A 20010-nucleotide genomic window follows, 5' to 3' on the forward strand; every position below is an offset into this window, starting at 1 on the left:
TTTCATGTAGTATCACGATACGTGATTTGGCCTTCAAATCTCAGAATTTCGCGTAATATTGCATTTAAAGCAAGTTTTCTTGCATTTTGTTTCGTACGAAAAATCCTCGAATTTAGCAATATTTTGACGTTTATCATCTCCTTTTCCTTTATGGGAATAAACAAAATATCATCGAATTAGGCAATATTTTGCCGTTTTTCCAAGTTTTGTGAATTTTCAGTCTATGGGTATTAATTCAATAAATATACGATACAAATGATGCAAACACATAATTGATTAGAAAATAACCTTAAATACTTCATTTTCAATCAACCATTTGTTTCTCGTTAAAATACTGAGTAGGATATTGAAGAGGGGAGAAATTCGGGTTTTATTGCATATATCGACGTTTCAGCCGGATTAGAGCGGTTTTACCTGTACATCTTCCATCTGTAATATAAACGGAAAATCAGGAACATTTTAGTTAATTCTAATGAAAACACATTGTTTTTTATCATTTGTATTGGAAACAACATTGTCATATGTCTTTTCTTGGATCTAAATAATACGAAACCTCGCTCTATGATTTGAAGTTAAAATCCTCAAATATGGTAAAATAGTGACTTTTTCACGTTAATCATGTAGTTTGATATTACGCAAATATATTAATTTTTACCAATATTTCGATTCTATTTCATGTAGTATCACGATATGTGATTTGGCCTTCAAATCTCAGAATGTCGCATAATATTGCATTTTAAGCAAGTTTTCTTGCATTTTGTTTCGTACGAAAAATCACCGAATTTAGCAATATTTCGACGTTTATCATCTCTTTTTCCTCTATGTGATTTAAACAAAATATCATCGAATTAGGCAATATTTTGCCGTTTTTCCACGTTTCTTTGAATTTCTAGTTTATGGGTATTAATTCATTATATATACGATAAAAATGATGCAAATACATAATTGATTAGAAAATAACCTTAAATACTTCATTTTCAATCAACCATTTGTTTCTCGTTAAAATACTGAGTAGGATATTGAAGAAGGGAGAAGTTCGGCTTTTTATTGCATATATCGACGTTTCAGCCGGAATTAGAGCGGTTTTACGTGTACATCTTCCATCGGTAATATAAACGGAAAATCAGGAACATTTTAGTTAATTCTAATGAAAACACATTGTTTTTATCATTTGTATTGGAAACAACATTGTCATAGGTCTTTTATTGGATCTAAATAATACGAAACCTCGCTCTATGATTTGAAGTTAAAATCCTCATAATATGGTAAAATAGTGACTTTTTCACAGTTTTCATGTAGTGTGATATTACGTAAATATATTCATTTTTACCAATATTTCGATACTATTTCATGTAGTATCACGATATGTGATTTGGCCTTCAAATCTCAGAATGTCGCATAATATTGCATTTTAAGCAAGTTTTCTTGCATTTTGTTTCGTACGAAAAATCACCGAATTTAGCAATATTTTGACGTTTATCATCTCCTTTTCCTTTATGTGATTTAAACAAAATATCATCGAATTAGGCAATATTTTGCCGTTTTTCCACGTTTTTTGTGAATTTTCAGTCTATGGGTATTAATTCATATAATATACGATAAAAATGATGCAAACACATAATTGATTAGATAATTAACCTTAAATACTTCATTTTCAATCAACCTATTTGTTTCTCGTTAAAATACCTGAGTAAGGATATTGAAGAAGGGGAGAAGTTCGGCTTTTTATTGCATATATCGACGTTTCAGCCGGAATAGAGCGGTTTTCGTGTACATCTTCCATCGGTAATATAAACGGAAAATCAGGAACATTTTAGTTAATTCTAATGAAAACACATTGGTTTTTATCATTTGTATTGGAAACAATATTGTCATATGTCTTTTCTTGGATCTAAATAATACGAAACCTCGCTCTATGATTTGAAGTTAAAATCCTCATATATGGAAAATAGTAACTTTTTTCACGTTTTTCATGTAGTGTGATTTTACGTAAATATATTCGTTTTTACCAATATTTCGATACTATTTCATGTAGTATCACGATACGTGATTTGGCCTTCAAATCTCAGAATTTCGCGTAATATTGCATTTTAAGCAAGTTTTCTTGCATTTTGTTTCGTACGAAAAATCCTCGAATTTAGCAATATTTTGACGTTTATCATCTCCTTTTCCTTTATGGGAATAAACAAAATATCATCGAATTAGGCAATATTTTGCCGTTTTTCCAAGTTTTGTGAATTTTCAGTCTATGGGTATTAATTCAATAAATATACGATACAAATGATGCAAACACATAATTGATTAGACAATAACCTTAAATACTTCATTTTCAATCAACCATTTGTTTCTCGTTAAAATACTGAGTAGGATATTGAAGAGGGGAGAAATTCGGTTATTATTGCATATATCGACGTTTCAGCCGGATTAGAGCGGTTTTACCTGTACATCTTCCATCTGTAATATAAACGGAAAATCAGGAACATTTTAGTTAATTCTAATGAAAACACATTGTTTTTTATCATTTGTATTGGAAACAACATTGTCATATGTCTTTTCTTGGATCTAAATAATACGAAACCTCGCTCTATGATTTGAAGTTAAAATCCTCAAATATGGTAAAATAGTGACTTTTTCACGTTAATCATGTAGTTTGATATTACGCAAATATATTAATTTTTACCAATATTTCGATACTATTTCATGTAGTATCACGATATGTGATTTGGCCTTCAAATCTCAGAATGTCGCATAATATTGCATTTTAAGCAAGTTTTCTTGCATTTTGTTTCGTACGAAAAATCACCGAATTTAGCAATATTTCGACGTTTATCATCTCTTTTTCCTCTATGTGATTTAAACAAAATATCATCGAATTAGGCAATATTTTACCGTTTTTCCACGTTTTTTTTCAATTTTCAGTTTATGGGTATTAATTCATTATATATACGATAAAAATGATGCAAACACATAATTGATTAGATAATAACCTTAAATACTTCATTTTCAATCAACTATTTGTTTCTCGATAAAATACTGAGTAAGTTATTGAAAAGGGGGAAGTTCTGTTTTTATTGCATATATCGACGTTTCAGCCGGAATAGAGCGGTTTTCGTGTACATCTTCCATCGGTAATATAAACGGAAAATCAGGAACATTTTAGTTAATTCTAATGAAAACACATTGGTTTTTATCATTTGTATTGGAAACAATATTGTCATATGTCTTTTCTTGGATCTAAATAATACGAAACCTCGCTCTATGATTTGAAGTTAAAATCCTCATATATGGTAAAATAGTAACTTTTTTCACGTTTTTCATGTAGTGTGATTTTACGTAAATATATTCGTTTTTACCAATATTTCGATACTATTTCATGTAGTATCACGATACGTGATTTGGCCTTCAAATCTCAGAATTTCGCGTAATATTGCATTTTAAGCAAGTTTTCTTGCATTTTGTTTCGTACGAAAAATCCTCGAATTTAGCAATATTTTGACGTTTATGATCTCCTTTTCCTTTATGGGAATAAACAAAATATCATCGAATTAGGCAATATTTTGCCGTTTTTCCAAGTTTTGTGAATTTTCAGTCTATGAGTATTAATTCAATAAATATACGATACAAATGATGCAAACACATAATTGATTAGAAAATAACCTTAAATACTTCATTTTCAATCAACCATTTGTTTCTCGTTAAAATACTGAGTAGGATATTGAAGAGGGGAGAAATTCGGTTTTTATTGCATATATCGACGTTTCAGCCGGATTAGAGCGGTTTTACCTGTACATCTTCCATCTGTAATATAAACGGAAAATCAGGAACATTTTAGTTAATTCTAATGAAAACACATTGTTTTTTATCATTTGTATTGGAAACAACATTGTCATAGGTCTTTTCTTGGATCTAAATAATACGAAACCTCGCTCTATGATTTGAAGTTAAAATCCTCAAATATGGTAAAATAGTGACTTTTTCACGTTAATCATGTAGTTTGATATTACGCAAATATATTAATTTTTACCAATATTTCGATACTATTTCATGTAGTATCACGATATGTGATTTGGCCTTCAAATCTCAGAATGTCGCATAATATTGCATTTTAAGCAAGTTTTCTTGCATTTTGTTTCGTACGAAAAATCACCGAATTTAGCAATATTTCGACGTTTATCATCTCTTTTTCCTCTATGTGATTTAAACAAAATATCATCGAATTAGGCAATATTTTACCGTTTTTCCACGTTTTTTTTTAATTTTCAGTTTATGGGTATTAATTCATTATATATACGATAAAAATGATGCAAACACATAATTGATTAGATAATAACCTTAAATACTTCATTTTCAATCAACTATTTGTTTCTCGATAAAATACTGAGTAAGTTATTGAAAAGGGGGGAAGTTCTGTTTTTATTGCATATATCGACGTTTCAGCCGGAATAGAGCGGTTTTCGTGTACATCTTCCATCGGTAATATAAACGGAAAATCAGGAACATTTTAGTTAATTCTAATGAAAACACATTGGTTTTTATCATTTGTATTGGAAACAATATTGTCATATGTCTTTTCTTGGATCTAAATAATACGAAACCTCGCTCTATGATTTGAAGTTAAAATCCTCATATATGGAAAATAGTAACTTTTTTCACGTTTTTCATGTAGTGTGATTTTACGTAAATATATTCGTTTTTACCAATATTTCGATACTATTTCATGTAGTATCACGATACGTGATTTGGCCTTCAAATCTCAGAATTTCGCGTAATATTGCATTTTAAGCAAGTTTTCTTGCATTTTGTTTCGTACGAAAAATCCTCGAATTTAGCAATATTTTGACGTTTATCATCTCCTTTTCCTTTATGGGAATAAACAAAATATCATCGAATTAGGCAATATTTTGCCGTTTTTCCAAGTTTTGTGAATTTTCAGTCTATGGGTATTAATTCAATAAATATACGATACAAATGATGCAAACACATAATTGATTAGACAATAACCTTAAATACTTCATTTTCAATCAACCATTTGTTTCTCGTTAAAATACTGAGTAGGATATTGAAGAGGGGAGAAATTCGGTTATTATTGCATATATCGACGTTTCAGCCGGATTAGAGCGGTTTTACCTGTACATCTTCCATCTGTAATATAAACGGAAAATCAGGAACATTTTAGTTAATTCTAATGAAAACACATTGTTTTTTATCATTTGTATTGGAAACAACATTGTCATATGTCTTTTCTTGGATCTAAATAATACGAAACCTCGCTCTATGATTTGAAGTTAAAATCCTCAAATATGGTAAAATAGTGACTTTTTCACGTTAATCATGTAGTTTGATATTACGCAAATATATTAATTTTTACCAATATTTCGATACTATTTCATGTAGTATCACGATATGTGATTTGGCCTTCAAATCTCAGAATGTCGCATAATATTGCATTTTAAGCAAGTTTTCTTGCATTTTGTTTCGTACGAAAAATCACCGAATTTAGCAATATTTCGACGTTTATCATCTCTTTTTCCTCTATGTGATTTAAACAAAATATCATCGAATTAGGCAATATTTTACCGTTTTTCCACGTTTTTTTTTAATTTTCAGTTTATGGGTATTAATTCATTATATATACGATAAAAATGATGCAAACACATAATTGATTAGATAATAACCTTAAATACTTCATTTTCAATCAACTATTTGTTTCTCGATAAAATACTGAGTAAGTTATTGAAAAGGGGGAAGTTCTGTTTTTATTGCATATATCGACGTTTCAGCCGGAATAGAGCGGTTTTCGTGTACATCTTCCATCGGTAATATAAACGGAAAATCAGGAACATTTTAGTTAATTCTAATGAAAACACATTGGTTTTTATCATTTGTATTGGAAACAATATTGTCATATGTCTTTTCTTGGATCTAAATAATACGAAACCTCGCTCTATGATTTGAAGTTAAAATCCTCATATATGGAAAATAGTAACTTTTTTCACGTTTTTCATGTAGTGTGATTTTACGTAAATATATTCGTTTTTACCAATATTTCGATACTATTTCATGTAGTATCACGATACGTGATTTGGCCTTCAAATCTCAGAATTTCGCGTAATATTGCATTTTAAGCAAGTTTTCTTGCATTTTGTTTCGTACGAAAAATCCTCGAATTTAGCAATATTTTGACGTTTATCATCTCCTTTTCCTTTATGGGAATAAACAAAATATCATCGAATTAGGCAATATTTTGCCGTTTTTCCAAGTTTTGTGAATTTTCAGTCTATGGGTATTAATTCAATAAATATACGATACAAATGATGCAAACACATAATTGATTAGACAATAACCTTAAATACTTCATTTTCAATCAACCATTTGTTTCTCGTTAAAATACTGAGTAGGATATTGAAGAGGGGAGAAATTCGGTTATTATTGCATATATCGACGTTTCAGCCGGATTAGAGCGGTTTTACCTGTACATCTTCCATCTGTAATATAAACGGAAAATCAGGAACATTTTAGTTAATTCTAATGAAAACACATTGTTTTTTATCATTTGTATTGGAAACAACATTGTCATATGTCTTTTCTTGGATCTAAATAATACGAAACCTCGCTCTATGATTTGAAGTTAAAATCCTCAAATATGGTAAAATAGTGACTTTTTCACGTTAATCATGTAGTTTGATATTACGCAAATATATTAATTTTTACCAATATTTCGATACTATTTCATGTAGTATCACGATATGTGATTTGGCCTTCAAATCTCAGAATGTCGCATAATATTGCATTTTAAGCAAGTTTTCTTGCATTTTGTTTCGTACGAAAAATCACCGAATTTAGCAATATTTCGACGTTTATCATCTCTTTTTCCTCTATGTGATTTAAACAAAATATCATCGAATTAGGCAATATTTTACCGTTTTTCCACGTTTTTTTTCAATTTTCAGTTTATGGGTATTAATTCATTATATATACGATAAAAATGATGCAAACACATAATTGATTAGATAATAACCTTAAATACTTCATTTTCAATCAACTATTTGTTTCTCGATAAAATACTGAGTAAGTTATTGAAAAGGGGGGAAGTTCTGTTTTTATTGCATATATCGACGTTTCAGCCGGAATAGAGCGGTTTTCGTGTACATCTTCCATCGGTAATATAAACGGAAAATCAGGAACATTTTAGTTAATTCTAATGAAAACACATTGGTTTTTATCATTTGTATTGGAAACAATATTGTCATATGTCTTTTCTTGGATCTAAATAATACGAAACCTCGCTCTATGATTTGAAGTTAAAATCCTCATATATGGTAAAATAGTAACTTTTTTCACGTTTTTCATGTAGTGTGATTTTACGTAAATATATTCGTTTTTACCAATATTTCGATACTATTTCATGTAGTATCACGATACGTGATTTGGCCTTCAAATCTCAGAATTTCGCGTAATATTGCATTTTAAGCAAGTTTTCTTGCATTTTGTTTCGTACGAAAAATCCTCGAATTTAGCAATATTTTGACGTTTATGATCTCCTTTTCCTTTATGGGAATAAACAATATATCATCGAATTAGGCAATATTTTGCCGTTTTTCCAAGTTTTGTGAATTTTCAGTCTATGAGTATTAATTCAATAAATATACGATACAAATGATGCAAACACATAATTGATTAGAAAATAACCTTAAATACTTCATTTTCAATCAACCATTTGTTTCTCGTTAAAATACTGAGTAGGATATTGAAGAGGGGAGAAATTCGGTTTTTATTGCATATATCGACGTTTCAGCCGGATTAGAGCGGTTTTACCTGTACATCTTCCATCTGTAATATAAACGGAAAATCAGGAACATTTTAGTTAATTCTAATGAAAACACATTGTTTTTTATCATTTGTATTGGAAACAACATTGTCATATGTCTTTTCTTGGATCTAAATAATACGAAACCTCGCTCTATGATTTGAAGTTAAAATCCTCAAATATGGTAAAATAGTGACTTTTTCACGTTAATCATGTAGTTTGATATTACGCAAATATATTAATTTTTACCAATATTTCGATACTATTTCATGTAGTATCACGATATGTGATTTGGCCTTCAAATCTCAGAATGTCGCATAATATTGCATTTTAAGCAAGTTTTCTTGCATTTTGTTTCGTACGAAAAATCACCGAATTTAGCAATATTTCGACGTTTATCATCTCTTTTTCCTCTATGTGATTTAAACAAAATATCATCGAATTAGGCAATATTTTACCGTTTTTCCACGTTTTTTTTTAATTTTCAGTTTATGGGTATTAATTCATTATATATACGCTAAAAATGATGCAAACACATAATTGATTAGATAATAACCTTAAATACTTCATTTTCCATCAACTATTTGTTTCTCGATAAAATACTGAGTAAGTTATTGAAAAGGGGGGAAGTTCTGTTTTTATTGCATATATCGACGTTTCAGCCGGAATAGAGCGGTTTTCGTGTACATCTTCCATCGGTAATATAAACGGAAAATCAGGAACATTTTAGTTAATTCTAATGAAAACACATTGGTTTTTATCATTTGTATTGGAAACAATATTGTCATATGTCTTTTCTTGGATCTAAATAATACGAAACTTCGCTCTATGATTTGAAGTTAAAATCCTCATATATGGAAAATAGTAACTTTTTTTCACGTTTTTCATGTAGTGTGATTTTACGTAAATATATTCGTTTTTACCAATATTTCGATACTATTTCATGTAGTATCACGATACGTGATTTGGCCTTCATATCTCAGAATTTCGCGTAATATTGCATTTTAAGCAAGTTTTCTTGCATTTTGTTTCGTACGAAAAATCCTCGAATTTAGCAATATTTTGACGTTTATCATCTCCTTTTCCTTTATGGGAATAAACAAAATATCATCGAATTAGGCAATATTTTGCCGTTTTTCCAAGTTTTGTGAATTTTCAGTCTATGGGTATTAATTCAATAAATATACGATACAAATGATGCAAACACATAATTGATTAGACAATAACCTTAAATACTTCATTTTCAATCAACCATTTGTTTCTCGTTAAAATACTGAGTAGGATATTGAAGAGGGGAGAAATTCGGTTATTATTGCATATATCGACGTTTCAGCCGGATTAGAGCGGTTTTACCTGTACATCTTCCATCTGTAATATAAACGGAAAATCAGGAACATTTTAGTTAATTCTAATGAAAACACATTGTTTTTTATCATTTGTATTGGAAACAACATTTTCATATGTCTTTTCTTGGATCTAAATAATACGAAACCTCGCTCTATGATTTGAAGTTAAAATCCTCAAATATGGTAAAATAGTGACTTTTTCACGTTAATCATGTAGTTTGATATTACGCAAATATATTAATTTTTACCAATATTTCGATACTATTTCATGTAGTATCACGATATGTGATTTGGCCTTCAAATCTCAGAATGTCGCATAATATTGCATTTTAAGCAAGTTTTCTTGCATTTTGTTTCGTACGAAAAATCACCGAATTTAGCAATATTTCGACGTTTATCATCTCTTTTTCCTCTATGTGATTTAAACAAAATATCATCGAATTAGGCAATATTTTACCGTTTTTCCACGTTTTTTTTTAATTTTCAGTTTATGGGTATTAATTCATTATATATACGATAAAAATGATGCAAACACATAATTGATTAGATAATAACCTTAAATACTTCATTTTCAATCAACTATTTGTTTCTCGATAAAATACTGAGTAAGTTATTGAAAAGGGGGGAAGTTCTGTTTTTATTGCATATATCGACGTTTCAGCCGGAATAGAGCGGTTTTCGTGTACATCTTCCATCGGTAATATAAACGGAAAATCAGGAACATTTTAGTTAATTCTAATGAAAACACATTGGTTTTTATCATTTGTATTGGAAACAACATTGTCATATGTCTTTTCTTGGATCTAAATAATACGAAACCTCGCTCTATGATTTGAAGTTAAAATCCTCATATATGGTAAAATAGTGACTTTTTTCACGTTTTTCATGTAGTGTGATTTTACGTAAATATATTCGTTTTTACCAATATTTCGATACTATTTCATTTAGTATCACGATACGTGATTTGGCCTTCAAATCTCAGAATTTCGCGTAATATTGTATTTTAAGCAAGTTTTCTTGCATTTTGTTTCGTACGAAAAATCCTCGAATTTAGCAATATTTTGACGGTTATCATCTCCTTTTCCTTTATGGGAATAAACAAAATATCATCGAATTAGGCAATATTTTGCCGTTTTTCCAAGTTTTGTGAATTTTCAGTCTATGAGTATTAATTCAATAAATATACGATACAAATGATGCAAACACATAATTGATTATAAAATAACCTTAAATACTTCATTTTCAATCAACCATTTGTTTCTCGTTAAAATACTGAGTAGGATATTGAAGAGGGGAGAAATTCGGTTTTTATTGCATATATCGACGTTTCAGCCGGATTAGAGCGGTTTTACCTGTACATCTTCCATCTGTAATATAAACGGAAAATCAGGAACATTTTAGTTAATTCTAATGAAAACACATTGTTTTTTATCATTTGTATTGGAAACAACATTGTCATATGTCTTTTCTTGGATCTAAATAATACGAAACCTCGCTCTATGATTTGAAGTTAAAATCCTCAAATATGGTAAAATAGTGACTTTTTCACGTTAATCATGTAGTTTGATATTACGCAAATATATTAATTTTTACCAATATTTCGATACTATTTCATGTAGTATCACGATATGTGATTTGGCCTTCAAATCTTAGAATGTCGCATAATATTGCATTTTAAGCAAGTTTTCTTGCATTTTGTTTCGTACGAAAAATCATCGAATTTAGCAATATTTTGATGTTTATCATCCCCTTTTCCTCTATGTGATTTAAAAAAAATATCATCGAATTAAGCAACATTTTGCTGTTTTTCCACGTTTTTTTTGAATTTTCAGTTTTTGGGTATTAATTCGTTATATATACGATAAAAATGATGCAAACACATAATTGATTAGATAATAACCTTAAATACTTCATTTTCAATCAACTATTTGTTTCTCGATAAAATACTGAGTAAGTTATTGAAAAGGGGGGAAGTTCTGTTTTTATTGCATATATCGACGTTTCAGCCGGAATAGAGCGGTTTTCGTGTACATCTTCCATCGGTAATATAAACGGAAAATCAGGAACATTTTAGTTAATTCTAATGAAAACACATTGGTTTTTATCATTTGTATTGGAAACAACATTGTCATATGTCTTTTCTTGGATCTAAATAATACGAAACCTCGCTCTATGATTTGAAGTTAAAATCCTCATATATGGTAAAATAGTGACTTTTTTCACGTTTTTCATGTAGTGTGATTTTACGTAAATATATTCGTTTTTACCAATATTTCGATACTATTTCATTTAGTATCACGATACGTGATTTGGCCTTCAAATCTCAGAATTTCGCGTAATATTGTATTTTAAGCAAGTTTTCTTGCATTTTGTTTCGTACGAAAAATCCTCGAATTTAGCAATATTTTGACGGTTATCATCTCCTTTTCCTTTATGGGAATAAACAAAATATCATCGAATTAGGCAATATTTTGCCGTTTTTCCAAGTTTTGTGAATTTTCAGTCTATGAGTATTAATTCAATAAATATACGATACAAATGATGCAAACACATAATTGATTATAAAATAACCTTAAATACTTCATTTTCAATCAACCATTTGTTTCTCGTTAAAATACTGAGTAGGATATTGAAGAGGGGAGAAATTCGGTTTTTATTGCATATATCGACGTTTCAGCCGGATTAGAGCGGTTTTACCTGTACATCTTCCATCTGTAATATAAACGGAAAATCAGGAACATTTTAGTTAATTCTAATGAAAACACATTGTTTTTTATCATTTGTATTGGAAACAACATTGTCATATGTCTTTTCTTGGATCTAAATAATACGAAACCTCGCTCTATGATTTGAAGTTAAAATCCTCAAATATGGTAAAATAGTGACTTTTTCACGTTAATCATGTAGTTTGATATTACGCAAATATATTAATTTTTACCAATATTTCGATACTATTTCATGTAGTATCACGATATGTGATTTGGCCTTCAAATCTTAGAATGTCGCATAATATTGCATTTTAAGCAAGTTTTCTTGCATTTTGTTTCGTACGAAAAATCATCGAATTTAGCAATATTTTGATGTTTATCATCCCCTTTTCCTCTATGTGATTTAAAAAAAATATCATCGAATTAAGCAACATTTTGCTGTTTTTCCACGTTTTTTTTGAATTTTCAGTTTTTGGGTATTAATTCGTTATATATACGATAAAAATGATGCAAACACATAATTGATTAGATAATAACCTTAAATACTTCATTTTCAATCAACTATTTGTTTCTCGATAAAATACTGAGTAAGTTATTGAAAAGGGGGGAAGTTCTGTTTTTATTGCATATATCGACGTTTCAGCCGGAATAGAGCGGTTTTCGTGTACATCTTCCATCGGTAATATAAACGGAAAATCAGGAACATTTTAGTTAATTCTAATGAAAACACATTGGTTTTTATCATTTGTATTGGAAACAACATTGTCATATGTCTTTTCTTGGATCTAAATAATACGAAACCTCGCTCTATGATTTGAAGTTAAAATCCTCATATATGGTAAAATAGTGACTTTTTTCACGTTTTTCATGTAGTGTGATTTTACGTAAATATATTCGTTTTTACCAATATTTCGATACTATTTCATGTAGTATCACGATACGTGATTTGGCCTTCAAATCTCAGAATTTCGCGTAATATTGCATTTTAAGCAAGTTTTCTTGCATTTTGTTTCGTACGAAAAATCCTCGAATTTAGCAATATTTTGACGTTTATCATCTCCTTTTCCTTTATGGGAATAAACAAAATATCATCGAATTAGGCAATATTTTGCCGTTTTTCCAAGTTTTGTGAATTTTCAGTCTATGGGTATTAATTCAATAAATATACGATACAAATGATGCAAACACATAATTGATTAGAAAATAACCTTAAATACTTAATTTTCAATCAACCATTTGTTTCTCGTTAAAATACTGAGTAGGATATTGAAGAGGGGAGAAATTCGGTTTTTATTGCATATATCGACGTTTCAGCCGGATTAGAGCGGTTTTACCTGTACATCTTCCATCTGTAATATAAACGGAAAATCAGGAACATTTTAGTTAATTCTAATGAAAACACATTGTTTTTTATCATTTGTATTGGAAACAACATTGTCATATGTCTTTTCTTGGATCTAAATAATACGAAACCTCGCTCTATGATTTGAAGTTAAAATCCTCAAATATGGTAAAATAGTGACTTTTTCACGTTAATCATGTAGTTTGATATTACGCAAATATATTAATTTTTACCAATATTTCGATTTTATTTCATGTAGTATCACGATATGTGATTTGGCCTTCAAATCTCAGAATGTTGCATAATATTGCATTTTAAGCAAGTTTTCTTGCATTTTGTTTCGTACGAAAAATCACCGAATTTAGCAATATTTCGACGTTTATCATCTCTTTTTCCTCTATGTGATTTAAACAAAATATCATCGAATTAGGCAATATTTTACCGTTTTTCCACGTTTTTTTTTAATTTTCAGTTTATGGGTATTAATTCATTATATATACGATAAAAATGATGCAAACACATAATTGATTAGATAATAACCTTAAATACTTCATTTTCAATCAACTATTTGTTTCTCGATAAAATACTGAGTAAGTTATTGAAAAGGGGGGAAGTTCTGTTTTTATTGCATATATCGACGTTTCAGCCGGAATAGAGCGGTTTTCGTGTACATCTTCCATCGGTAATATAAACGGAAAATCAGGAACATTTTAGTTAATTCTAATGAAAACACATTGGTTTTTATCATTTGTATTGGAAACAACATTGTCATATGTCTTTTCTTGGATTTAAATAATACGAAACCTCGCTCTATGATTTGAAGTTAAAATCCTCATATATGGTAAAATAGTGACTTTTTTCACGTTTTTCATGTAGTGTGATTTTACGTAAATATATTCGTTTTTACCAATATTTCGATACTATTTCATGTAGTATCACGATACGTGATTTGGCCTTCAAATCTCAGAATTTCGCGTAATATTGTATTTTAAGCAAGTTTTCTTGCATTTTGTTTCGTACGAAAAATCCTCGAATTTAGCAATATTTTGACGGTTATCATCTCCTTTTCCTTTATGGGAATAAACAAAATATCATCGAATTAGGCAATATTTTGCTGTTTTTCCAAGTTTTGTGAATTTTCAGTCTATGAGTATTAATTCAATAAATATACGATACAAATGATGCAAACACATAATTGATTAGAAAATAACCTTAAATACTTCATTTTCAATCAACCATTTGTTTCTCGTTAAAATACTGAGTAGGATATTGAAGAGGGGAGAAATTCGGTTTTTATTGCATATATCGACGTTTCAGCCGGATTAGAGCGGTTTTACCTGTACATCTTCCATCTGTAATATAAACGGAAAATCAGGAACATTTTAGTTAATTCTAATGAAAACACATTGTTTTTTATCATTTGTATTGGAAACAACATTGTCATATGTCTTTTCTTGGATCTAAATAATACGAAACCTCGCTCTATGATTTGAAGTTAAAATCCTCATATATGGTAAAATAGTGACTTTTTCACGTTAATCATGTAGTTTGATATTACGCAAATATATTAATTTTTACCAATATTTCGATTCTATTTCATGTAGTATCACGATATGTGATTTGGCCTTCAAATCTCAGAATGTTGCATAATATTGCATTTTAAGCAAGTTTTCTTGCATTTTGTTTCGTACGAAAAATCACCGAATTTAGCAATATTTCGACGTTTATCATCTCTTTTTCCTCTATGTGATTTAAACAAAATATCATCGAATTAGGCAATATTTGGCCGTTTTTCCACGTTTCTTTGAATTCCTAGTTTATGGGTGTTAATTCATTATATATACGATAAAAATGATGCAAACACATAATTGATTAGATAATAACCTTAAATACTTCATTTTCAATCAACCATTTGTTTCTCGGTAAAATACCGAGTAGGATATTGAAGAAGGGAGAAGTTCGGCTTTTATTGCATATATCGACGTTTCAGCCGGAATAGAGCGGTTTTCGTGTACATCTTCCATCGGTAATATAAACGGAAAATCAGGAACATTTTAGTTAATTCTAATGAAAACACATTGGTTTTTATCATTTGTATTGGAAACAACATTGTCATATGTCTTTTATTGGATCTAAATAATACGAAACCTCGCTCTATGATTTGAAGTTAAAATCCTCATATATGGTAAAATAGTGACTTTTTCACATTTTTCATGTAGTGTGATTTTACGTAAATATATTCATTTTTACCAATATTTCGATGCTAATTCATGTAGTATCACGATATGTAATTTGGCCTTCAAATCTCAGAATGTCGCATAATATTGCATTTTAAGCAAGTTTTCTTGCATTTTGTTTCGTACGAAAAATCACCGAATTTAGCAATATTTTGAAGTTTATCATCTCCTTTTCCTTTATGTGATTTAAACAAATTATCATCGAATTAGGCAATATTTTGCCGTTTTTCCACGTTTTTGTGAATTTTCAGTCTATGGGTATTAATTCAATAAATATACGATAAAAATGATGCAAACACATAATTGATTAGAAATTAAACTTAAATACTTCATTTTCAATCAACCATTTGTTTCTCGTTAAAATACCGAGTAGGATATTGAAGAAGGGAGAAGTTCGGCTTTTATTGCATATATCGACGTTTCAGCCGGAATAGAGCGGTTTTCGTGTACATCTTCCATCGGTAATATAAACGGAAAATCAGGAACATTTTAGTTAATTCTAATGAAAACACATTGGTTTTTATCATTTGTATTGGAAACAACATTGTCATATGTCTTTTCTTGGATCTAAATAATACGAAACTTCGCTCTATGATTTGAAGTTAAAATCCTCATATATGGTAAAATAGTGACTTTTTTCACGTTTTTCATGTAGTGTGATTTTACGTAAATATATTCGTTTTTACCAATATTTCGATACTATTTCATGTAGTATCACGATACGTGATTTGGCCTTCAAATCTCAGAATTTCGCGTAATATTGCATTTAAAGCAAGTTTTCTTGCATTTTGTTTCGTACGAAAAATCCTCGAATTTAGCAATATTTTGACGTTTATCATCTCCTTTTCCTTTATGGGAATAAACAAAATATCATCGAATTAGGCAATATTTTGCCGTTTTTCCAAGTTTTGTGAATTTTCAGTCTATGGGTATTAATTCAATAAATATACGATACAAATGATGCAAACACATAATTGATTAGAAAATAACCTTAAATACTTCATTTTCAATCAACCATTTGTTTCTCGTTAAAATACTGAGTAGGATATTGAAGAGGGGAGAAATTCGGGTTTTATTGCATATATCGACGTTTCAGCCGGATTAGAGCGGTTTTACCTGTACATCTTCCATCTGTAATATAAACGGAAAATCAGGAACATTTTAGTTAATTCTAATGAAAACACATTGTTTTTTATCATTTGTATTGGAAACAACATTGTCATATGTCTTTTCTTGGATCTAAATAATACGAAACCTCGCTCTATGATTTGAAGTTAAAATCCTCAAATATGGTAAAATAGTGACTTTTTCACGTTAATCATGTAGTTTGATATTACGCAAATATATTAATTTTTACCAATATTTCGATTCTATTTCATGTAGTATCACGATATGTGATTTGGCCTTCAAATCTCAGAATGTCGCATAATATTGCATTTTAAGCAAGTTTTCTTGCATTTTGTTTCGTACGAAAAATCACCGAATTTAGCAATATTTCGACGTTTATCATCTCTTTTTCCTCTATGTGATTTAAACAAAATATCATCGAATTAGGCAATATTTTGCCGTTTTTCCACGTTTCTTTGAATTTCTAGTTTATGGGTATTAATTCATTATATATACGATAAAAATGATGCAAATACATAATTGATTAGAAAATAACCTTAAATACTTCATTTTCAATCAACCATTTGTTTCTCGTTAAAATACTGAGTAGGATATTGAAGAAGGGAGAAGTTCGGCTTTTATTGCATATATCGACGTTTCAGCCGGAATAGAGCGGTTTTCGTGTACATCTTCCATCGGTAATATAAACGGAAAATCAGGAACATTTTAGTTAATTCTAATGAAAACACATTGGTTTTTATCATTTGTATTGGAAACAACATTGTCATATGTCTTTTATTGGATCTAAATAATACGAAACCTCGCTCTATGATTTGAAGTTAAAATCCTCATATATGGTAAAATAGTGACTTTTTCACATTTTTCATGTAGTGTGATTTTACGTAAATATATTCATTTTTACCAATATTTCGATGCTAATTCATGTAGTATCACGATATGTGATTTGGCCTTCAAATCTCAGAATGTCGCATAATATTGCATTTTAAGCAAGTTTTCTTGCATTTTGTTTCGTACGAAAAATCACCGAATTTAGCAATATTTTGAAGTTTATCATCTCCTTTTCCTTTATGTGATTTAAACAAATTATCATCGAATTAGGCAATATTTTGCCGTTTTTCCACGTTTTTGTGAATTTTCAGTCTATGGGTATTAATTCAATAAATATACGATAAAAATGATGCAAACACATAATTGATTAGAAATTAAACTTAAATACTTCATTTTCAATCAACCATTTGTTTCTCGTTAAAATACCGAGTAGGATATTGAAGAAGGGAGAAGTTCGGCTTTTATTGCATATATCGACGTTTCAGCCGGAATAGAGCGGTTTTCGTGTACATCTTCCATCGGTAATATAAACGGAAAATCAGGAACATTTTAGTTAATTCTAATGAAAACACATTGGTTTTTATCATTTGTATTGGAAACAATATTGTCATATGTCTTTTCTTGGATCTAAATAATACGAAACCTCGCTCTATGATTTGAAGTTAAAATCCTCATATATGGAAAATAGTAACTTTTTTCACGTTTTTCATGTAGTGTGATTTTACGTAAATATATTCGTTTTTACCAATATTTCGATACTATTTCATGTAGTATCACGATACGTGATTTGGCCTTCAAATCTCAGAATTTCGCGTAATATTGCATTTTAAGCAAGTTTTCTTGCATTTTGTTTCGTACGAAAAATCCTCGAATTTAGCAATATTTTGACGTTTATCATCTCCTTTTCCTTTATGGGAATAAACAAAATATCATCGAATTAGGCAATATTTTGCCGTTTTTCCAAGTTTTGTGAATTTTCAGTCTATGGGTATTAATTCAATAAATATACGATACAAATGATGCAAACACATAATTGATTAGACAATAACCTTAAATACTTCATTTTCAATCAACCATTTGTTTCTCGTTAAAATACTGAGTAGGATATTGAAGAGGGGAGAAATTCGGTTATTATTGCATATATCGACGTTTCAGCCGGATTAGAGCGGTTTTACCTGTACATCTTCCATCTGTAATATAAACGGAAAATCAGGAACATTTTAGTTAATTCTAATGAAAACACATTGTTTTTTATCATTTGTATTGGAAACAACATTGTCATATGTCTTTTCTTGGATCTAAATAATACGAAACCTCGCTCTATGATTTGAAGTTAAAATCCTCAAATATGGTAAAATAGTGACTTTTTCACGTTAATCATGTAGTTTGATATTACGCAAATATATTAATTTTTACCAATATTTCGATACTATTTCATGTAGTATCACGATATGTGATTTGGCCTTCAAATCTCAGAATGTCGCATAATATTGCATTTTAAGCAAGTTTTCTTGCATTTTGTTTCGTACGAAAAATCACCGAATTTAGCAATATTTCGACGTTTATCATCTCTTTTTCCTCTATGTGATTTAAACAAAATATCATCGAATTAGGCAATATTTTACCGTTTTTCCACGTTTTTTTTCAATTTTCAGTTTATGGGTATTAATTCATTATATATACGATAAAAATGATGCAAACACATAATTGATTAGATAATAACCTTAAATACTTCATTTTCAATCAACTATTTGTTTCTCGATAAAATACTGAGTAAGTTATTGAAAAGGGGGGAAGTTCTGTTTTTATTGCATATATCGACGTTTCAGCCGGAATAGAGCGGTTTTCGTGTACATCTTCCATCGGTAATATAAACGGAAAATCAGGAACATTTTAGTTAATTCTAATGAAAACACATTGGTTTTTATCATTTGTATTGGAAACAATATTGTCATATGTCTTTTCTTGGATCTAAATAATACGAAACCTCGCTCTATGATTTGAAGTTAAAATCCTCATATATGGTAAAATAGTAACTTTTTTCACGTTTTTCATGTAGTGTGATTTTACGTAAATATATTCGTTTTTACCAATATTTCGATACTATTTCATGTAGTATCACGATACGTGATTTGGCCTTCAAATCTCAGAATTTCGCGTAATATTGCATTTTAAGCAAGTTTTCTTGCATTTTGTTTCGTACGAAAAATCCTCGAATTTAGCAATATTTTGACGTTTATGATCTCCTTTTCCTTTTTGGGAATAAACAAAATATCATCGAATTAGGCAATATTTTGCCGTTTTTCCAAGTTTTGTGAATTTTCAGTCTATGAGTATTAATTCAATAAATATACGATACAAATGATGCAAACACATAATTGATTAGAAAATAACCTTAAATACTTCATTTTCAATCAACCATTTGTTTCTCGTTAAAATACTGAGTAGGATATTGAAGAGGGGAGAAATTCGGTTTTTATTGCATATATCGACGTTTCAGCCGGATTAGAGCGGTTTTACCTGTACATCTTCCATCTGTAATATAAACGGAAAATCAGGAACATTTTAGTTAATTCTAATGAAAACACATTGTTTTTTATCATTTGTATTGGAA

Source organism: Procambarus clarkii, chromosome 28, assembly GCF_040958095.1.
Source record: "Procambarus clarkii isolate CNS0578487 chromosome 28, FALCON_Pclarkii_2.0, whole genome shotgun sequence".
In the NCBI taxonomy this organism is placed as follows: Eukaryota; Metazoa; Arthropoda; class Malacostraca; order Decapoda; family Cambaridae; genus Procambarus; species Procambarus clarkii.